At 44.1% G+C, this 12,975-nt stretch overlaps 1 long non-coding RNA gene across 1 annotated transcript; it reads left to right on the top strand.

Annotated features, from left to right (window-relative positions):
• The first annotated feature begins 4,358 nt into the window (after positions 1–4,358).
• Positions 4,359–10,204, top strand: LOC114582427 (uncharacterized). The gene is made up of 4 exons (XR_003703451.2): positions 4,359–4,538; positions 5,900–6,094; positions 8,106–8,159; positions 10,016–10,204. It is a non-coding gene; the product is annotated as an uncharacterized LOC114582427 (long non-coding RNA).
• The last annotated feature ends 2,771 nt before the right edge of the window (positions 10,205–12,975 follow it).

Here is a 12,975-nt window from a genome sequence, read left to right as displayed (position 1 = left end):
TCTCTCACTTTGTTGTGAGTCATTAGGTGAGCCTGGAAGACTGGGTATCAGACTTTTAAGAGAAATGTGATCAGGTGCTTGAGTGGCTGGTGCTCAGATCTGGGGTGCAGGATACTGCACTTCAAAGCCATCCAAGATATGGGTTTCTTAAATTGTCTTGGATAAGGTGGCAGCCGAGCCTCCATTTTCCCCATCTGTGAAATGGGCACGACAGCAATGTTGTTGTTTAGTCGTTTAGTCATGTCCGACTCTTCGTGACCCCATGGACCAGAGCACGCCAGGCACTTCTGTCCTCCACTGCCTCCTGCAGTTTGGACAAACTCATGCTGGTAGCTTCAAGAACACTGTCCAACCATCTCGTCCTCTGTCGTCCCCTTCTTGTGCCCTCAAATCCTTCCCAACATCAGGGTCTTTTCCAGGGAGTCTTCTCTTCTCATGAGGTGGCCAAAGTGCAAATTAAATTGCTGGAGCAAGCTAAGTACCGGTATGTAAATAAGGAGGAGATAATCCAAGATGAGGAAGAGATCATTAAAGGGGTGCTGAGATTTCATGGGGTTCCAGAACATTTATGGGATAGTAGTGTAGGGTCTGAAATTTGTCAGCCCTTCCTCACTTGTATTTGTGTTGCATTGGTTGTCCATAAAATATGGACAAGTTGAAGAGTTGAATGGTGGAGCCCATAATCACCAGTGGTCCGTTTCTGATCTACAACGAGCAGAAAAATATGGGATTTTTATTTATATATTATTCCATTTATATCCCAACCATCCTTCGAGGCACTTACGTTCAAGGCACAAGGTACATGGTTCTCCTCTCTCCAGTTTATCTTCACAACAACCCTATGAGGTAGGCTAGGCCATAAGAAGGTTTAAGCAATTGAACCCTGGTCTCCCAGGTCCTCATCAGAGAATAAGAAGCTTGATCACTGACTGTGCTCTTTGAAGCTCATAAAATGGAAAGCAGAAAACAAATAGAGGGACCCTCTTGCACCTGGTAACCACACCTTTCTTTGGTAGATATTGGCCGATGGAGGAATCTCGTGAACCATGTGATGTGCTCCACGAACGCTCCTGCTTTTGAGGGATCTTTCCAGATTCCATCACTGGGTGTTCCGTCAAACTAATTCAGTGCACGGACTGACTTCTGCAAACCTCTGCAGCAGGAATTTCCTCTTCTCCCCTGCCCACCCCCAGATCTGCTCTGGGGATTCCCCCAAGCCTACAGAGCACATTTGGGATTGGTGCACCCAGGGAAATGAGGGCAGGAGACTGAGGAGGCACAAGTCATTACTGGGTTGGAGGCAGCCCTAGGAACCTTGGTGAGGCTGAAGCTTCCAACCTTGTTTATTTATTTTCCTGCTGATTTTTGTTGTTGTTACACTTGTTTGTGGCTTTTTGCAAAAAAAAAAAAAAAAAAAAAAGATGTTCCAAAGCTTTTAAAAGAGGACAAGACAAATTTATGGAGGATGTTGCTATCAGTGCTTATAAAAGCCATGATGACTATTGTTCTACCTTCACTGTTAGTGCTTCTGAATACAGTACCGGTTTCAGGGAATCACAAGTAGGGAAAGCGATGTTGTGCTCACACGTTCTATTCTTGTTCTTATGTTCCTTCCTTCATTTCCCATAAAACCCTTCCTTCCTTCCTTCCTTCCTTCCTTCCTTCCTTCCTTCCTTCCTTCCTTCCTTCCTTCCCCACACTTCTAGGCACCACCTCACCATTCTCTCTCCATCTGTCCTATGCACCTCCTTCAGGCTCCATCCTTCTCTCCCATCCCCCTTTGAAAGCCAACATCTTTGACTCCCCCCCCCCATCCGCCTCCGGGGTCTCTCAATTTTTTTCTTTTTTGCCCCACACCATCCCTGCCTCCTTTTTACCTCTTCCCTGTGGCCTTTTGACCTCCCCCCAGAGCTACAAAAGTAAAATCCTCAGAGAAGCTCGCCACGGGAATGTTAATGAATCCCCAGCACAAAGGCGCAAAGACTTTTACTTCAGTGGTTCTGGGGGGAGGTAGAATACGGGCCCCTTTGTGAGACGATATTTCTGTGTGTGGCGGAGTGGAGAGGATTTTGAGAGGGGGTGGAGAAGGGATCTCTGTCGTGTCTCCGAAAGCGCCAAGAAAATTAGGAAGAGTGGAGAAGGCTCCTTTCTTTCTTTTCATCCCTTCCTTTTCCACTATCCCTCTTTCGTCTTATTGTATCGGTTGGTAAGTTCAGTCACCTGAACCCCTGAGGGTCAGAATTAAATGTAAGCAGAGACTCGGCCTTTGCCTTTCCAAAGACAAATAAAGCAAACTCTAATTTTCCAGTGCTTTTTTCATTATCATTATTTCTTTTAATCTCCTTTGCACCTCTGGGTCCGGAGATGTTAGCAATTCAGTCCAATTAAAAACAAGACAAAAAAACCCCCAAAACCAAACTGCCATTGTTATTAACCCCAAAAGAGGATTAATTGATTGAATAATAATTCTTCCATTTCCATTCTTACCACGTAGCTCTGAGCACATCTTACTTGGAGATGAGTTCAACAGGTAAGTCACTCTTATGTTAATGAATGAAGAAATTAATTAGCAAAAATTTATAGCTCATGCTTCAACAGTAAAAAGGAGTTCAGATGACAATTAAAAACAACAGTTTATCTGTCGGGTTGAAAATGATAAACAAATAAATAGCAATGACAATGGCCAACATCAAAAACTATTTTAAACTCCGCTTCCCAGCCAGACACACATCTCAGCATATCAAAGAGAATGTTAAAAAAAATTGCCTGGCAGCAAAAATATTATTATTTATTTGTTAAGTGCCTTCTAATCCAGCAACAGTTCAAGGCGTTTACACAAAAGATAACTAAAAACAGTTGAAAACACAAAAACAACAAATAGATCAAAATCCTAACAAGTGGGCCCTTGTGGTAAAGACCCATTTGTCCAGCTTGGAGGGTCTGTAAATAAAAAATATAAGAATATATGAGTGCCAGCAGAGTCTCTGAATTCCAAGGGCACCACCACCAAGAAGTCCCTGTCTCAGTCACCTCCCGCTTCATCTCAGATGGCCGTGCCCTGGCTTCAATAGCATGGTTTGTCAAAAGCTGGGGTCCCGTCCCCCCATTGCTACCAGCCTCACTGCTGCTTACCTGGACATGGGCTGGGCTCAGTGTGTGTGTGTGTGTGTGTGTGTGTGTGTGTGTGTGTGGTTAGGTTGTGCAATTGCATCTATAGCAACTCTGAGGACAATCTCAAGAGGTTCGGTGGAGGGGAAATGCATGCACTTATGCTTCTCTGAACATCAGCTTGAAAGATTCGTGCAACAAACTTGATTCTTCCTGACTTAGGCTGCCCTGATTTACCTGGTTTTTCAGTCCTTATCTTGTCTGGAAGTGCCCAGGGTTTCATTTGAACCGGGAAGCCTGAACTCCGCAAAGCCACGAATGTGCCTTGTGTGCGGTCGTGAGATCTGACTCCCTCTGAACCCAGATCCTGAGAGGAGTAACTCAACTGTGGACGCGCCATATACGGTATTTAAAACATACCCTCCCACACAAACAAAAAATGAATCCTGGGAACTGTAGCTCTCTGAGGAACACAGTACAGTGGTACCTCGGGTTAAGTACTTAATTCGTTCTGGAGGTCCGTTCTTAACCTGAAGCTGTTCTTAACCTGAAGCACCACTTTAGCTAATGGGGCCTCCTGCTGCCGGAGCACGATTTCTGTTCTCATCCTGAAGCAAAGTTCTTAAGCTGAAGCACTATTTCTGGGTTAGCGGAGTCTGTAACCTGAAGTGTATGTAACCTGAAGCGTTTGTAACAGTGGTACCTTGGTTGACGAACGCCTCGCAACTCGAACGTTTTGGCTCCTGAACGCCGCAAACCCAGAAGTGAGTGCTCCAGTTTGTGAACGTTCTTTGGAACCCGTACGTCTGACGCGGCTTCTGCAGCTTCCTGCAGCCAATCGGAAGCCGCGCCTTGGCTGTCGAACATTTTCAGAAGTCGAACGGACTTACGGAATGGATTCCGTTTGACAACCAAGGTACGATTGTAGAGGTCTCCGGATTTTTCCGGGGGGCGGCGGCGGCGATACGTTATAAATGTTCTTTGAATGAACGTTGTATATGCAGCCTAAACTCTTCCTCTTCCCTCGCTACTACTCCTCTGTTTGCTATTACCACATCCCTTTATTTCTCTCCCTTTCCTTTTCCCCCTCTTGCTCTGGAGCTGACCCATCCCTTTTAGCAACCGCTGGTTTCCTGGGGCCATACAAATTGGCCATATCCATCTTCACCGCATGCAACTGGAGTTGGCAAGAGATGTGAGCTGAAGCTACCTCTCTCTCTCTCTCTCTCTCCCCTCCCATCCTCCCCCTCCCCCTCGCTTTGGCTGGAGTCCCCCATTCCCCACCACCAAGGCCACCCCATCCTTGCTTCCCCCGGCTCACTCTCCCTCCCCAAGGCATTGTCTCCTACACAAGCCCCTTTTCTTTCCGTGTTGCACAGGATTCTGACATGGAGGAGCTGAAAGGGGGACAGGAGGTGGCTGCACGGGAGGTGAATGAGTGTGGCGGATAAAAGCATTGACTCTTTTTACATGCGGGTGGGGGGGGGGAGAAGAGGAGGAGGAGGACTAGGAGAGGAAGCGGGCAAGGCGGGCCCACAGCTGGGACATCAACATGGGGGAGATCGCTGCTGTCCATGTGTGTGTTCTGCATGCCAAGATTGCGGCAGCAATCTTTGCCCTTCGTTGGTGCTTGAAAAATAAATAAATTTAAAGACAGCGACTTTGCAAGCCATAGAGAGAAGTCAGCAACTTCGGAGGGGGTTCCTTTTTCTTGTAGTTAACTGATGTTTCCTTTAGTTAATTGTTTGCTGGAAACCTCAAGAGGAGATTGTGCTCTTATGCTCCTTCAGGTCCTTTTGGGCTTCCCACAAAGGGCCTCTCCCTATATTTAGGGCATTTTGCGATTGAACTTGCTATGCCGTCATGTGTCGTCTGTTGTTGGGACAGAGGCACGGCAGGAATTTCCCCAACTTGGCTGATTGGCTGTTGCCATTTGGGTTTTGCCTGATCGTCACAACTTGTATGATTGCAGATAGGCACTCGTTCAGGTGATAGGGATGGGAGACCGGTCTCGCCATCCCTATGTGAAGGGTATTCCGTTAAAGGGATCCAGGGACTCAATTTGGTTTGGTCAACCCCAGAGAGGGGGTTGTGCCCATGCCTGAGTCCAGGGGAGCATCTGGGGAGTGGACATAGTCCGTTGCTGGGCTTTCCACCGACCTCAGGTCTTCACCCTTGGCTGACTTATGGTAGAGCTCAGGGTCAGCGCTACCTGCATGGCAGGGAGCTAGTCAAACCAGAGCCTATGCAACCACTCACTTTCTATAATCAATAAAGTTGTGGCCTAAATTCTGCCAAAAACCAAAACTAAAATTTGAGTCAAATGTGTGTTTATTTAGGGGGGAGGTCTCTGGGTCTGAACACACAAAGGGCCTCTGGCTGGCCACTGTGAGAACAGGATGCTGGGCTAGATGGGCCCGATCCTGCAAGGCTCTTCTCATGTCCTTCTTATTTATATTGCTTTTTATTCATGTGCTGGTGGCTGTTTTGAGCTGCTTTCTGAGTATGAGAGCCAAGGACACATTCTGGCCAGGTAAAAACATGTAAGGATATACAGTGGTACCTCGGGTTACATACGCTTCAGGTTACAGACTCTGCTAACCCAGAAATAGTACCTTGGGTTAAGAACTTTGCTTTAGGATGAGAACAGAAATCGTGCTCCGGCGGCAGCAGGAGGCCTCATTAGCTAAAGTGGTGCTTAAGGTTAACCCGAGGTACCACTGTAATTGTCTCTTTCTCACTTATTTATTTATTTATTTATTTATTTATTTATTTATTTATTTATTTAAAGTGTCCCCGGATTCATTGGAAAAAATCTGGTAACCTTATAATCTAAATGTCAGTGTGCACATGAATTCCTCCAGAGGAATGCCATCCGTTAAGAGTCACCCCTTCCATCTCCACAGCACATCGTTTCTTCTGCAACGTTTGCCAGACCGTTATGTTAAAACCATCCACCAGAGGGACACAACCGTAAGGTACAAAGGTAAGCATGGTAGCCTTTTACTCCCTCTAGTTTTGGGGCTTCTCACCTCAGTGGAGAGAAGAGAACCAGATTTATATGTTCAGCCATGAAACGATAGAGAAAAAGAGAGAGAGAGAGAGAGAATAGAAGGCAACTATCTCGGTTTCCGCCTTACAGTTCTTGACAATTCCTCATTCAACTAGTTACCAGAACTGAATTGTGGATTGTTCTTGCTTGCTGATATTAAACCTTTTACTTTAATATCTTATTTTTTATTTTTTTTTAAATCATTTTCACTTTTAACAATTAGCATCATATATAAATCACAATCATTTTACAAATAGGATTGTCCCATACAGAACAACGAAATTGAAAATCTACACCAGACATTCAAAAACCAACAAGCCTGCTATCCCAGCTATCCCAGCCTGGTTAGCCCCCTAAAATCTCTGATACCCCATAATTAAATACAATATACTCACATAGAGACTACCTTACACTGCGTTTAAAACCAAAATCGCATTTGAATAGAAACTGTTTCTCAGGTGGCTAGTCCTAGTCTTTATAACCCTGTCCCTTCTTCCAGAAGGCAGAAGCTGAAAGAAATCATTTTTGGACGTCTGGTAACCTTACTTTAACAGCCCCCAGAGCATCCTGTGAACTGTAGTTTGTTAAGGCTGCTGAGAGCTGTTAAGAAACCTGCGTTCCCCTTTCAGAGCTACAATTGCCCGAGTTTCCTGAGAGAAGGGATGGATCGCTAAACCACTCTTGGAATTGAAATTCTCAGCTTCCTGTTCACTTTGAGATGTGCTAGGCTAAGGGGTTGGAGAAGAAGAAGAGTTTGGATTTGATATCCCACTTTATCACTACCCGAAGGAGTCTCAAAGCGGCTAACATTCTCCTTTCCCTTCCTCCCCACAACAAACACTCTGTGAGGTGAGTGGGGCTGAGAGACTTCAGAGAAGTGTGACTAGCCCAAGGTCACCCAGCAGCTGCATGTGGAGGAGCAGGGAATCAAACCCGGTTCACCAGATTACGAGTCCACCGATCTTAACCACAACACCACACTGGCTCTAAATGACCTCCAAGTTACCTTCTAGCTTCAAATTCTAAGGTGCCACCCACACCTTGAATTTAATGCACATTTATACCGCCTTAACAGTCATGGTTCCCCTGAAAGATTCCTAGGGAGCGTAGCTCCCTGCCTCCCCAACAGAGCTGCAATTTCATAGAATCATAGAATCTTAGATTTGGAAGGGACCCAAGGATCATCTAGTCCAACCCCCTGCAATGCAGGAATCTCAGCTAAAGCATCTCTGACAGATGGCCATCCAACCTCTGCCTAAAAACCTCCAGGGAAGGAAGAGTCCACCACCTCTCAAGGACATCTGTTCCGCTGCCGGACAGCTCTTACCGTCAGAAAGTTTTTTCCAAATGTTGAGTCGGAATCTGCTTTCTTGCAACTCGAAGCCATCGCCTCGAGTCCTATTCTCAAGAGCAGGAGAAAACAAGCACGCCAAAGTTCCCAGGATTTTTTTGGGGGACACACCATGTGATTTAAATGTACAACGTGAGTATGACCTGCATCTCTATGCAGACAGAGGCGAGGCAGTTTTTTAAGCCCCCGTTTCTCATCCATAGGAAGAAAACGGCGGGGAGACAGAAATGAAAACGTGTTCATGTACCCAATGTTTGTGAACCAGAGGAAGGCATGAAACGCTTTCTAATGCTAGTGGAAGACCAAAGTAAAAAAAAAGAGCAACTTCCTAAGCAAATATTGTAGGGTTGTATTTGTAAGTTAAGAAAGGAAGTGGTTTCTATCTTTCCTGAGTTTCATCCGCAGTATACACCCCCCCGACCCCTTGTGATGTGGAACCTTCTTCTCAACTTCAACCTAGAGGAGCTAAGTGTTTGTGAGATTTATTGCTGAAGTAGAACTCTGCATTGCACTATGAAGTTTTCTCCTGCTGCACTCTTTCTCCTAGGTAAGAACGATCACATCTACTTTTCTCTCACCTTGTCCCTTGTACAGGTGGCACAAGGAGAATCCTGAAGGAAAACAAAATGACAATGGAAGAATGATAAGGTCAGCTTTTGGAAACATTGCTCATAGAGAAACTAACCTATAATTTGTGTGTTATCAGAGATCAGGAAGACATAGGAACATAGGCTCAATTATTGCCAATTGGCAGGATGGACCAGGGATGACTGAGTCTCCTCACATGCAATATTGTGGAGAAACTGGTGGAGGAACCTTTGAGAGACTTTGCAGGAGAAATTTGGATGTATTATTTTTTCTGGCTTGACTTGGAATCTCTGGACTGGGATAACTGCATGCCGCAATGATGTCCTGATACTCTGATGCTGTCATGGGAAAATAAGCACTGCTTTTGTCAGGTTCATAGTCCTCTTTCTCTCTCTCTGTTGTCTGTTGCTCAAATACAATAATTAAATAAGCTGAAAATAAGAAAAAACTTCAGAAACAAAATACTAAAAGATGGTTAAGTGTACTCACTTCCTGAATTGGTGGTAGGTAAACTTCTGCCCATTCAGAAAGATGATGATGATGATAATGAAGAAGAAGAAGAAGAAGAAGAAGAAGATGATGATAATAATAATAATAATAATAATAATAATAATAATAATAATAATCCAAAAGGGAGAACTTGATCCAGGGAGAGAAATTGGTATTAGGCTCAGAATGTCCAAAGTTATCCAACGTCTGGGAAGACATTATAGAAGGTTTTCAATGAACTACTTTTTCTAGGATCCATATTACTTCTCCACTAAATCTGACAGGAAGGTGTGCAAAGTTTCTGCCTCTTTACAGCTTTGGATGGTATCAGAATTTGAGCCAAGGGGAACCAATCTCTCTCTCCCCCTGTCTCTCCCACAGGTGGTTTAAAAGGCAATAACCACCTTTAAATGCCTTTCAGAAAATGCCTTTCAAATGTGAACCAAATCAAATTTCTCCCCCATCTCTATTCAGAAGGACCTCTATGTTTCTTTGGGTTTTTGTTGCATTTATACGGCACCTTTTTATCCAAGGCATTGCATGCATGGTCCTCCTCTTCCTTATGAACACCCACAACAATCCTGCGAGGAAGGTTAGGCTGAGAAGTAGTGACTGGCTTGAAGTTGCCCAGTGAGCTCCATGACTGAGTTGATGATTTGAACCCTTCTCTCATACCTTCAATCACTATACCACTCCGATTCTTAATTCTAAAACTTTTCTATTTCTTTTTGCATACTGCTCAGCTTTGTCTACGACATATAAATGTACTTTCACTCAGCTCAGTTTTTTCCTGGGGTGTATGAATTTGCATTCACTCCAATACTTTGGCCACCTCATGAGAAGAGAAGACTCCCTGGAAAAGACCCTGATGTTGGGAAAGACTGAGGGCATAAGGAGAAAGGGACGACAGAGGATGAGATGGTTGGACAGTGTTCTCGAAGATACCAACATGAGTTTGATCAAACTGCGGGAGGCAGTGGAAGACAGGAGTGCCTGGCGTGCTCTGGTCCATGGGGTCACGAAGAGTCGGACACGACTAAATGACTAAACAACAACAGCAACAGGAAAAATGATGCTGACCTTTACTATATTTATACAGACAGACAGACAGACAGATATAGGGCTAGAAGAGTAAAGCACAAGAAAGGCAGAGATGTGTGGAAGAGGAGAAAGAGAGGAATCAAAGCCTGTGTGTGCTTTTTATCCTGGTGGATAGGTACAAAATTCTAAGCTACTGAAAATCATTTCTACGCACCCTCCCAGTAACTTTAAAGTGTGTCACCTTTGGAAAAGAACCAGCATGGTGCAGTTTTTAGTGTGTTGGACTAGGGACTATATAAATGTACTTTCACTCAGCTCAGTTTTCTCCTGGGGTGTATGAATTTGCATTCACTCCCCTCACAACATTTCTCTGCCTCCCTCTGCAGTTGCTCACAGATGGGTCTCCTCCCAGGTTCTCCAGCCTCCGCAGCTTGCCTTGGTGGAAGGAAAGAAACTCCTGATTTCTTGCCAGCAGAACATCACATCTCATAACACGATGTCTTGGTACAAACAGGCACCAGATGCTCAGGGGGCTGTGGCTACTTTAGGGTCCAGCTACATGGGCTCAAGTTCCATTGGAGAGTTTGTCATGGACGTGGATCCGGCCTCACGAACATCCCGCCTAACCAAGGTAGCAGCAGCACTGAGTGACTCTGGCATCTACTATTGTGCCGTGAGTGACACAGTGAGAGGAAGACGGGAGCTGGCTGCAGAAAAAGATGCCTGCAGAGTTTCCTGCCACCGTGGTTTCAATCTGTACCTTGCTGGTTTTACTTTGCCTTTTGCCTTCATGACTCAGGGTGCTTCCAGACTGTTTCTGTTTTCAGGTGCTATTTGATCACGTAGTGGCAAATATGGGCTGTGCAATTAAAATTTATATACAGTCGTACCTTGGGTCCTAAACGCCTTGTGAGTTGAACGTTGTGGCTCCCGAATACTGCAAACCCAGAAGTGAGTGTTCCAGTTTGCAAACGTTTTTTGGAAGCCAAACATCTGACACGGCTTCCAATTGGCTGTAGGAGATTCCTGCAGCCAATTGGAAGCTGCTCCTCGGTTTCTGAAAGTTTTGGAAGTTGAACGGACTTCCGGAATGGATTCTGTTCGACTTCCGAGGTACAACTGTATAGCGCTCCTGTGTAACAAACTTACTCCTCCAACATGGTTCTCAAAAGACCTGGCACGCCACAGAGCTGTGGCAGGAGAGAACGGCAAGTGTGGAAGATTCAAGGACCATCAAAGAAACATTGAAACATTTCAGTGTAGCATAGTATCAAAATATTATTTTTTTTTTTGCCGAATATGGATGTATATCTTTTCAATATGAGAGCAAGAACAACAAGTGATACGGAAGACAATCCTAGTTGTGTTTTCCATTGTATTTCTTATCAATAAATATAAATAATTTGGTGTGGCACAAGCAAATTTTTAGTCTGAAGTGTGGCCCAGAGGGAAAACATTGAGAGCCACTGGTTTGCCCTAAGCCTTTTGGGACTTCAATTCTTAATCATTCAACTTTTTTCTTCTTTTTGCACCCTACTCAGTTTTATCTATTGTATATCATTTTATTCTGTTTCTAATGAGCCTTGCTTGATTCCTGTTGTGCTTTCATATGAGTTGCTATGGATAATTTTCTTCTGACTATATATATATATATTAGAACTGTCTTAGAGATTTCCATTTATATCAAATGCTATAGGGAATGAATGAATGAATGAATATATAATATGCACTTTGGAATATTTACAAAGTACATAAAAAGGAATCCGGCTCCCGGACCAGGCCCAAGCTATATTTAATTCAGAATCCTGTTCTCCCAGTGGACAACCAGATGCCTATTGGAAGCCTGCAAGCTGGACCTGAGGGCAATGGCATTCTGCCCACCTGTGATTCCCAGTATTCTTATAAATCTCTGAAAATCACAGAATTTATGGCTTGTTTTCACCAGATAAGAATCTGGCCCATTGCTTCTTTCAGAGACTTGCATAGTCTACAAAGACTTTCAGAGACTTATAAGACTTACGTTTATTTGGTTCTATGTTTTCAAGAGAATCCACCAAGAGTGCATATGTTGTGATTTTCAGAGATTTATAAGATTTCTGTTTATTTGTTTATTTGGTTTTGCAGAAAGTGCATATTTCATATATTTCATACTATTCAATGTTCTGCATAGATTATATAAAGAGTTTATATTGACATCGCATTGTTGTACTTGGTCATCGTGTTGCCTTGGATATTACTGATAATTGTTTGCAACACAGGGAATTGTGATTCCCAGCAACTAAACTTTACATGCTGCCTCTGCTGGTGGAGGTGGAACATTGCAATCGTGATATATTGTAAATACAGTGGTACCTCGGGTTACATACGCTTCAGGTTACATGCGCTTCAGGTTACAGACTCCGATAACCCAGAAATAGTGCTTCAGGTTAAGAACTTTGCTTCAGGATAAGAACAGAAATCGTGTTCCGGCGGCGCGGCGGCAGCAGGAGTGGTGCTTCAGGTTAAGAACAGTTTCAGGTTAAGAACGGACCTCCAGAATGAATTAAGTACTTCACCCGAGGTACCACTGTACAGGAAATGTAAAAATGTAGGCGCACCATTATTGGCTCAGGCCAAAGGATCAACATCCTGCGCTAACTCTGGCGAGCAAGATGCCTATTATGAAAAGCCCACAGCAGAACCTGAACCCAACACCACTCTCCCCAGTTGTGTGTGTCATTTAAATTCTACTCCACTGATCCAGAGTAGATTCCAATGTATCGTTAGCAGAGTAAAAACTTAAAACACGTTGCAGGATCCCCCCAAAATAGACCAGAGGCATTTCATCCAGTAGAGCTTTACTGCTACTGAAGGCAAATGAGCATAATGGTCACAAATGCAATACATTCCGGATTGGCACTGTCCATAAGAAATCCAGTTGCAGCAGACTTAACTTAAACTTACAATAACTTATAATAAGACTAAACTACATACAGGACCCCACACCAGAACGAAAAAAGAGAAAAAGAGAGAGAACGAAACCCAGGCTCCTTCTTGAATCAATCAAAATGGGAAAACTCTCTACACATCTGATCAATACTTTCTGTACTAAGAAATGCAAACTGACAGTGTGATTCCCAGTAACTGGAATACAGCAATGGATGTGGAACACAGCCTTCATGACTAGTAGCCACGGATAGTTTTATCTTCCACAAATTTGTCCAATCCCTCTAAAAAGACATCCAAGTTGTTGGTTGTCGCTATATCCTCTGGCAGCGAGTTCCATAGTTCAACTCGTGAGCCTTGTGAAGCTGTGATTCAAACCTCAGCTCATAGCTTTGAAGGAGCAACAGGCAACTGGCTAACC

This window comes from Podarcis muralis, chromosome 13, assembly GCF_964188315.1.
Source record: "Podarcis muralis chromosome 13, rPodMur119.hap1.1, whole genome shotgun sequence".
Taxonomy (NCBI): Eukaryota; Metazoa; Chordata; class Lepidosauria; order Squamata; family Lacertidae; genus Podarcis; species Podarcis muralis.
The sequence above is the reverse complement of the archived record's forward strand: the minus strand, read 5'-3'. Positions and strand labels throughout refer to the sequence as shown.